This window comes from Solenopsis invicta, chromosome 4 (assembly GCF_016802725.1).
Source record: "Solenopsis invicta isolate M01_SB chromosome 4, UNIL_Sinv_3.0, whole genome shotgun sequence".
Taxonomy (NCBI): Eukaryota; Metazoa; Arthropoda; class Insecta; order Hymenoptera; family Formicidae; genus Solenopsis; species Solenopsis invicta.
Genome location: NC_052667.1, coordinates 18,711,295 through 18,721,759, shown reverse-complemented (window position 1 = coordinate 18,721,759; position 10,465 = coordinate 18,711,295).

Genomic DNA, 10,465 nt, shown 5'->3' with positions numbered 1-10,465 from the left:
ACTTGGAAGCGTTGATAGTAAGACAAAATTCTCGTAGTCGTTCAAACACAATACGTAAATGTTTCTTGTGTTGCTCATCGTCTTTCGACGCGATGATTATATCATCAATGTAGCAAAAACAAAAGTTCAGTCCGCGTAACACCATGTCCATAAATCTTTGAAACGTTTGTGCGGCGTTGCATAAACCAAACGTCATTACGGTAAATTCGTACAACCCAAAAGGTGTGATTACTGCCGTTTTAGGTTGGTCTTCTGTTGCTAGTGGAATCTGATGGTAAGCGCGAGTCAGATCTAGCGTTGTGAAAACTTTACAGTCTCTGAGCTTGTGTGCAAAATCTTGGATGTGAGGGATTGGATACTTGTCTGGTATTGTAACCCTGTTTAATCTACGGTATCCCCGCACATTCTCCATTCACCCGATTTCTTCCGTGTGAGATGAAGTGGGCTGGCATATTGGCTACTGGACGGTTTACAGATTCCTTGCTCTATCCAGCGTTCGAATTCCGCTTTGGCTGTTCTATATCGTTGAGGAGATAACCGTCTGGCTGGTTCGGCTACCGGAGGTCCTTTTGTTAAGATGTGATGTCGCACGGAATGCTTAGGTTCCTTGACAGTAATCGATCTGGTAATGTCAATGAATTCTTTAAGGAGAGCGTGACATTGATTCCGAGCAATTGTTGAAACTGATGGTGTGTTGGTATGTATGACATCTCCCAAGACGCGTAGTTTTGTTGTACCGTTAATTAGTCTTTTACCCTTTAGATCTGGTAACAGATTGAAATTATATAATATAAAAAATCTGCGCCTAATATTGCCCGAGAAACGTTAGCTACGGTAAATGTCCAGCTAAATTTTCTACGTAGGTTAACTTCTGCAAGTTTGGAAAGGTCAGTTAGCTCGCTGATGGCAAGTACGCTGCGGACATTTTCCGGCATTTGTTCCAAGAACAGTGTTCTCAAAACTGCTTCGTTGCATTGGCCTGTCGCTAAGTTCCTCAACCTCTGCAGGAAGTGCGACGGTTTTTCGTCACCTAGTTCGTGTCCTCGTAATAGGCGCCTTAATTTAGACTCATTTGATTCGTCGAATGATGAAATAATGCGAGTTTTTAGGCTGTTGTATTTGTTTTCAGCCGGTGGAGTGGCTAATATGTCTGAAACGAAAGGCAAGACTGTTTGGTCAAGGTTAACAACGACATACCGATATTTAGTCTCGTCGGCCAAAATGCGTGCGAGAGAGAAAAGAGCTTCCACTTGAGTGAACCAAAGGAGAGGGTTGTCTTTCCAGAATGGTGGCAACTTCACCATTCGCACCGTGCTAACTTCGTCTGGTGGGCCCGTGCCCGTCCCGGTTGTTGCACTAGTTGATGTCATGCTGCCGTTGGTCGGCATCGCCGGTCCCGAGCCTGTTGGGTCGTTCGGTGGTCGCGTTGGTGAGCGGTCGATGGGCATTCTTTATTGATATTAACCTTGCTGAAGGTTATTTTCTGTTTGCTCGTTTCTTCTCGGAAGTGAATCACGTCGGGGTCACCAATTATTGCTGTGGCGGTACTCCGCGATCGTCTGACTTTATCAGGCTAAGGAACTTGAGCGTATTTCCACAACAATATATTTATTTGAGCTTACAATATTAATATTCGCAACCAGAAAGAGTGCGCGGGAGAATCTGACGGTTTCCGTGAACCTAAAGGTAATTGAGCGGCGCTCGATGATCTTCTCTTCGTGATTGGTCGGATTTGGACTATTCTTTCCTGTCACTGCCATTGCCGCTACACTGTGTCATAGTTGGAAAGCACCAATGTAGACACTGGCCTAGTTTACATCGTGCACTTGATACGCGTATTAAGCATTATATTCGTATCAAATTCGTACTAAATTTTTAGTACTCACGATGTAAACGATGCCGGATCAAATTGGTACGAACGTATCAAGCAAGAGTATCGTACCAAACTGATACGCGTACCAAATGATACAAATGACGATGTAAACACTGAAACGTATTTTGTAGCGGATTAGGCCTATTAAATATAACCTTAATTGATCGGTCTTATGATCCCAGCAAACGAGAAATGATTAGATTGGATAAATCCATATGAATCATGTTTCTGAATCCGCAAAAAAGTATTGAATTTTATAGAAACTGAACACATTGAATCCGTTTCCTATATCTCTAATTAAATATAATTCATTGCATTTTTTTTACGTAAATCATTCAAATGGAATCTACGTGAGCAAAACAATATTTTTGTAATATTTTCAAAAACAATTTTTGCAAAAAAAAAATCAATTTCTTAGGAATTTTTTTCGGAAATTTTCAAGCGGTCACCCATCCAAGTCGCGACTCCGGTGAACGTTGCTTGACCTCCGTGATCGCTGCGAACTGATCTCTCATGATAACCTGTGAACACTTTATACTGATATGTGTATATAATTGTTAGATCAGGTCAATATAAGTTATCGAAAAAATTAAATATGTATAATTAAAGCATATTATTTATATAAACAAATATAAAATTATAGTTTTTTTACTAATTTCGCAAATGTAAAATAGCATTTGGAATAACTTTTCTGTTATTTGTTTAAAAAAGAATGCAATTAGAAAATATATATCAATATAATACAATAATTAAATCAAATATGAAAAAATTTTTATTAAAAAACCAATTAAAAAATATTGTTTGCTCATTGGGATGTAGATCAAGGTTTCTTCATATATGGACCTATTTTGTCTATTGATATGAGTATTTATGTTTCTCAACAATACATGATGCACACAGGACTACAGGACCGCATGCCTTTTTCTAGACGTCGTAAGGTCAATATTTGAAGGACGTCTGCAGATGTCTATGCAAAGTCGACTTGCAGTAAACTCCGAAAGCCTGACTTAGAAAAGTCGATTTACAATTGACATATGGATGGTTGTGCTGTTAAGGTAGTTAAATATAATTCGTTGCATTGAATATTGAATATGATATCAAAAGCAGATAACCAATCCACAATTACGGACTCAAATGAATAAGTCGCACGTTTTACTTTTATGTATATTGAATAAGATACAAAAAGCAAATAGCCAATCCGTAATTATTGATTCAAATGGATTACGGATAGAAAACGGATTCAAAAAATTCAAAAACTGGATTTGATTTTGTTCTATTTAATAATCCTAAATATTTTTCAATTATTTCTCGTTTGCTGGGATAAGTAATCTTATTTGGTCTCTCTGAAACAATAACATATTAAAAAATGTCGTGTAAGAAACGTTAGAATGTTTAGAGAACTCTTCATTTTCATTGGCCTAGTTTACACCAAGCACTTGATACGCGTACTGACTCCCCACGCAACACAAGGACGTCCTTTGGACGTCCAATGGACGTCGCGGTCGGACATGTCTTGACATCCAGATGACATACCAATTGTGTCTTGTAGACGTCTAGGAAACGTCCTTCGGACGTACAATGTACCGCCTTCTGACGTCAAATGGACGTCATTAAGACGTCTCAGCAGGACATAAAAAGGACTTTTATAAACGTTGTTTGGACATTATTTTATATTGCGCGATTAGGACTTTATTTAGTAAAAAATGATATTTATTAGTAAAAGTAGTATTAACCCTGCCGAAAATGTGCGATAAAAACCGATTAAAAAAAAAAGTAATCCAAATCGATCGAGATTTCTGCACCGAAAATATGGTGTTAAGACAGATTGAAAATATTATAAAATCGGAACCCAGATAAATTTATTAAAACAGAATACATTAATGTAAAACGTTATAAATGTTTAATTTACAAAAAAATATTTCTTGTATCCTTTTTCGTTAAAGGACTAAAAAAAGATTAAATTTGAATTAAATATTTAATTTTTGTACAAGATTAAATAACAATACAAATTGTTATTTACATGTAAAAATTATAAAAATTTATGTGCAACAGCGTTCCACACACACGTCACATTTGAAAAGACTGAGAGCGAGTATTCGTCTCGAGGTTACAACAAACAGATCCTATAAGTCTTACTGAAGTTATGAGCTAGGGAGTCGGCCGCGGTGGCGCCTAGATATAACGCCCGTGGCCGCATTCGACTCACGAGAAGATCTCTCGCGGCGTGGCCGCCTAGCGGTGGTGCCAGCATTCACTTGTTAAATTCATTTCAATCCGAAATTACAGGATTTCATAAATTATAATTAAATCGAATTTTAATATATACATGTATTTGATTCACAGAATCATGTAAACAGATATGATTCTGTAAATCAAATATACAGGGTGTTTCAGACCACCCGTACACCCCTTTTCTTTTCGCAGGATTAGGACCAATCAAAAATATGTTCAGACGAAAGTTGTAGGGTTTCAAAAGATCTATTCAATGATCTTATCAGTTTGACCTTGGATGGCGTCGCCAAGGTCAGATCGAAATCACATTAAGTTTTTTAAATGGAACACCCTATTTTTGATTCCAGAATCTAATAGCTGGTGTCAAGACCTTTCCAAAACACTATAAGAATGTTTATTTTCGTTGACTACTTTCCGAGTTGTGCGGCTTGAAAGTTACACTACCGCCAGCATCAGCATTACTCAAGATGTACCATGTGGTGGTTACTTAGTCGGATTTAATCTTGTGTGTGGGTGTGTGCATACGTGCATGCGTATGTGTATGGGGGAGGAAAAGGGGAGTCAAAGTTTTATGTACTCTGCTTTTGTTTATTAACTGGATTGATTATGTTTGATGATCAATCATGTCCAGATTGACTATATGCATTTTCCCGTGCTTAGCATTATCCAGAATGATCGACGTGGACGTGACGAGAATTTCATCCCATTGGGGTGCTTGATTCACGTGAGTCCCCTTGCCTCTCACGTTTGGGGTGCTTGATTCACGTGAGTCCCCTTGCCTCTCACGTTTGGGGTGCTTGATTCACGTGAGTCCCCTTGCCTCTCACGTTCGGGAATGAATGAGTGTATGTTTTGTTAAGCGACTAAATGTTCAAAGTGAGCACCATTCTCTGCGATGCAAGCATCAACTCTATTTTGAAAATCATTGGTTGCTCGAAGAATTTCCTCGGCACGTAAGGATCGAATTGCTTCACTTATTCTACGAATCATATTATCCCTCGTAGTCGGACGTTCATGATAGACCAAGTTTTTTATCCTTCCCCAGAAATAATAATCAAGGACGGTGAGATCTGGTGATCGGGGTGGATAATTGATTGGACCGTATTTGCCTATCCACTTGTCGGGGAACATAGTATTTAATGCCGCACGAGCAACTCTCGATGTATGAGACGGACATGCATCTTGTTGGAACCACATGTTCAGGCGCAATTGCAGAGGAATATTTTCTAGTAAGACAGGAAGATCTGTCATTATCAAGGCGGAATATCTATCATCGTTTAGATTTTCGTCAAAGAAAACAGGACCTATGATTTGACTTCCAATAATTCCACACCAAACATTGACTTTCCAAATGGTTTGATGATCTACTTCTCTCAACCAGTGAGAATTATTTTGTGCCCAATAACGAGAGTTCCAAGTATTAACAGATCCATCACTTTTAAGTGTACATTCGTCAGAAAATAAAATTTTCAAGTGGAAATCAAGTGGTTGCTGTCTTATAAAGTTGCAAAATACAAGTCTCTGTCTAATATCGTTATAATTCAACGCTTGATGAACAGACATTCTGTAAGGGTGAAATTTGTTATTTTTTAGAATGCGCCAAACACTGATTTTACTAACACCAGAATCTTGTTCTCGTCGTCTTAAAGAATCATAAGGGTTCAATTCTGTCGATGCAAGAATTTCCACTGTTCTTTCATCCATAATCGGACGACGAATTTGTGTACCTTTGTTATGTTGAGGCTGAACACCTTTAATTTTGATTCGTTTAGCCAAACGTGAAAAAACATTTTGCGAGTGAGGAGTCCGATCAGGATAACGTTCCCGCCACAATCTTTCCGCTGCAATGAATGTACCTCGACACTCACCTAAAATTAGCAGCATATCATATGCTTCTTCATTGGAATAGGAAATGGCTAAATAAACCTAGACTAATAAAGAGGGTCGGATTTTTGTTGCGCGATTGATACTGATATGACGGTTATTGAAGACGTAGGTGACAAGTTTGAGAGAGTTATTGTCACTCGTGTTGAGTTGAGTCACAATAGCGTTGTGGTGAATACATCTCTACTACATCCTATGCAAATAACAATATGTATAAAATCACGAGTTAGACATCGTTACGCAGAAAGCCGCGCTCATTATTGCTCGTGTGCTACCGTTAAAGTAATAATGTAATTACATAATATTATGACATACATATGTATGTGACTATCTACGGTCGCGACAGCTAACTTTCACGATTTTTCATGATCTGTTTTTGTTGGCCCGGCTCGCGTGTTTACTTTCTTTGTGTCGGCTGCACGGCTTTCTGCGTAACGCGTGATTTTATATTGTTATTTACATGGTGTTGGCGGTAGTGTAACTTTCAAGCCGCACAACTCGGAAAGTAGTCAACGAAAATAAACTTTCTTGTAGTGTTTTGGAAAGGTCTTGACACCAGCTATTAGATTCTGGAATCAAAAATAGGGTGTTTCATTTAAAAAACTTAATGTGATTTCGATCTGACCTTGGCGACGCCATCCAAGGTCAAACTGATAAGATCATTGAATAGATCTTTTGAAACCCTACAACTTTCGTCTGAACATATTTTTGATTGGTCCTAATCCTGCGAAGAGAAAAGGGGTGTACGGGTGGTCTGAAACACCCTGTATATACCTTGCTGCTAGATGTATAATTACTTTCTTTATATTTTAAGTTTACGTTCCAAAACGTTTTTTCCAAGAAGAATTTTACTTGATATAATATACGTTATTATTTATTTATATTTTGAGTAGGACTTTCCTCACAAATAAAATAGCCATTAAATAGCATATTAAATTAATCGTTATAGTATTATACATATGTATTAAATATTACATAATTTAAATATTATATATAATGAAATATTAAATATTAACCAATAATATATTTTATTAAAAAGCTATATACTGTATATTAAAGCTTCTCATATTATCAAAATTTATGTAGTTTATGTTTATATATGGTTAAATATATGTTTTGTTAAATATTTTTTAACACGAAAAATTATCTTTATAATTTTATAATTTATAAAATTCTTGTGTTATAATAATAATGATAATGATGATAATAATAAAAATACTCAACTTCGTTGACATATCGTATATGTATATAGCGGACCTTTTCGGAACGTACTACCAATATCTGCTAGACATTTAAAGGACGTCCTTAGAACATCTTCAAAATGTCTTATTTAATATAAAGAACAACGCAATTTTCGAATGCATATTTATTATGTATGTTGGAAACATGTTTAATATATATAATATGTAAAATATTACGAATCATCCCAAATATGTCCTACGGATGTCCTACGTCATACTACAGCTATGATAAACCAGGATGTCCTTCGGACGTCTTTGGAACGTCCTATGGACGTACGAGATACTAGGACATTATAAGGACTTTTGTGGACATGTATTGGACGTCCGGGGACGTCCATGTATTGTGTGGGTCGTAACTTTCTATTAAATTATCTTACTTCCGACGATGCGTGTATACATAATACATATATTTAATTATCTTGATTCATATTGTACCAGCTTAATATAGTATTCTTTAAATTTATTGCCAAAATTACGATAATTTAATAAAAAATTACTAGTTAGTTTGTACACAGTATATAGGCTTTGTTTACACCGAATACTTGATACGCGTAATATTTAGTAACTTTCTATTCAATTATCTTAATTTCGGTAATAAATTTAATGAATAGTATATTAAGCTGGTACAATATGAATCAAGATAATTAATTAAATATAGATATCACGTATACATTTACACGTATTGTCGAAATTAAAGCAATTTAATAGAAAGTTACTTGTTAGTATGCGTGTCAAGTGTTCGGTGTAAACTAGAGGCTTGTTTTCTATTCCTGCACTAGACTGCACTGGAACGTTCCTTCTTGCTTTCGCTAACTTTGAAACATCTATCTATTTCATTTTAAGTGTACACTTATTTAGAGAATTCAGGAACAGAAAACAAACGGTAGGTCATAGACCTTGTTTACACCGAGCACTTGATACGCGTATTAACTAGTAATTTTCTATTAAATTGTCTTGATTTCGGCAATAAATAAAAAAAATAATATATTAAGTTGGTACAACATGAATCAAAATAATTAAATATATGTATTATGTATACACGCATTGTCGACAGTAAGATAAATTAATAGAAAGTTACGAGTTAGTACGCGTATTAAGTGCTCGGTGTAAACTAGGGCATACAGTAGCGACAGTAGCTGTCGGCTTCTTTGATATCAATGGTCCTCGATCACGTGACTGTCAGCCATTTTGAGGATTGTATAGGAGGGCTGAATTTAAACGACAACAAAAGATGTTACAATATTTTGCAACTACTTTTACAATTCAGATAAATCCTATATATGATTTTCAATATACGAGGTGTGTTCAAAAAGTATCGCGAATTTTGAATTTTCGCGGGTTACGTATATTCGAATTTCGATCTTTTTGTAGCGTTATGTTGGTACTCATGTCTCTCACTTATGCCGACAAGCTCGGCCATTTTGAATGTTCACTTAATTGTTGACAGCTGCTTTGCTTGCACGTGTTTTGGATCGTCTTCGATTTTTACCTATTCAAAAAAATGGATCAAAGAACCTGTATCAAATTTTGTGTGAAAAACGAAATTAAGTGCGCGGATGCATTCCGAATGTTGACTGTGGCATACGGAGAAGCTACCTTGGACCGAAGCAACGTTTATCGGTGGTACAAAATGTTCTCAGAAGGCCGAGAAGATGTGAACGACGAAGAGCGTGCCGGACGCCCGAGCACTTCAACAACAGACGAAAAAATTAATGAAGTGGAGAAAATGGTATTGGCCAATCGTCGAATCACCGTTAGAGAAGTTGCTGAGGACCTAAACATATCGATTGGCTCGTGCCATTCGATTTTTATCAATGATTTGGGCATGAGACGGGTCGCCGCGAAATTCGTACCAAACGCCCCTGCTCACACATCGTTGCTTGTGCGCGACTTTTTGGCCAAAAACAACACACTAATGATGCCGCAGCCACCGTATTCCCCAGATCTGGCCCCCTGTGACTTTTTCTTGTTCCCTAAACTGAAGAGGCCCATGAAAGGACGACGTTACGCTACGCTTGACGAGATAAAGACGGCATCGAAGGAGGAGCTGAACAAGATAAAAAAAAATGATTTTTTGAAGTGCTTCGAAGATTGGAAAAACCGTTGGCACAAGTGTATAATATCTCATGGGGATTACTTTGAAGGGGACAAAATAGATATTCATGAATAAATAAATAATTTTTGAAAAAACACAAAATTCGCGATACTTTTTGAACACACCTCGTACAACTTTATATACTAAAATAAATTTATTTTTTTAATGTCAATGTATTTCTGGAATAAATTAATAACATTATAAGACAGTATGTGAAGTGTGATAATTGTAAGTTAACAATTTAATGGCAATCTCAGGCAATACAAGTTTAAAATCGAAATATAAGATATCTTTAAAACATCATAACTTAACTAGTCTGTAAGATGTTTTATATCCCAATTTTAGATGTGTATACAAATTTATGCTATCTGGTATTAAAATAAGAATAAAATAATAAAATAACGATAAAAATTTATTTAATTATCATTAATACCCTAAATAATTCCCACTTACGAAGTAATAAAAAATCCAATATTATATTTTTCACATTTTTTTGTATGAAGTTATTTACAAATTGATTCTTGCAGTATGTAGCAGCATTTTCATCGCAATAGATGATACGTATTTTGAAAGATTCTACGCATCTTGAAAGATTCCAAGATATTTGGTGTTATTCTATAAAAATATTAAATAAATTAATCATAATTAATAATTGTTGATAATAAACATTTAGTTCCCATTGCACGGAAGTGTAGGATGTTGCAATTGAGGTTAGCAGTTGACATATATCAGTTAAAACCCAGAAATTAATTAATTAATTAATAGAAATTTGAAAGCAGAATAAATGAAAAAATAAGAAGTAAAGTACAATAGAAATTGTAGTAAGATTATGAATTATTTTCTGTTCATCCAGAAATATTTTTGCATGTAGCAAAAACACAAGAATAGCCTCCTCTTGCATTCATTTTAAATAATAATAATAAAATTATAATTATAATATAAAATTTTCCTTAGCTTTACTAATTTTTATACTTATTTTATTTGCCGGTATATCGTCGCAGTTTAGTGCAGCTTGACTACATATGTGATATCATATGTGATATTGTTTAGAGTCCTATATAAAGAGAGAAGCGACATTGATGTCCGAAGCTCTGATTGGTAATTTGATTGATACTTGATTGGCTAAGCGAGTAGCCATAT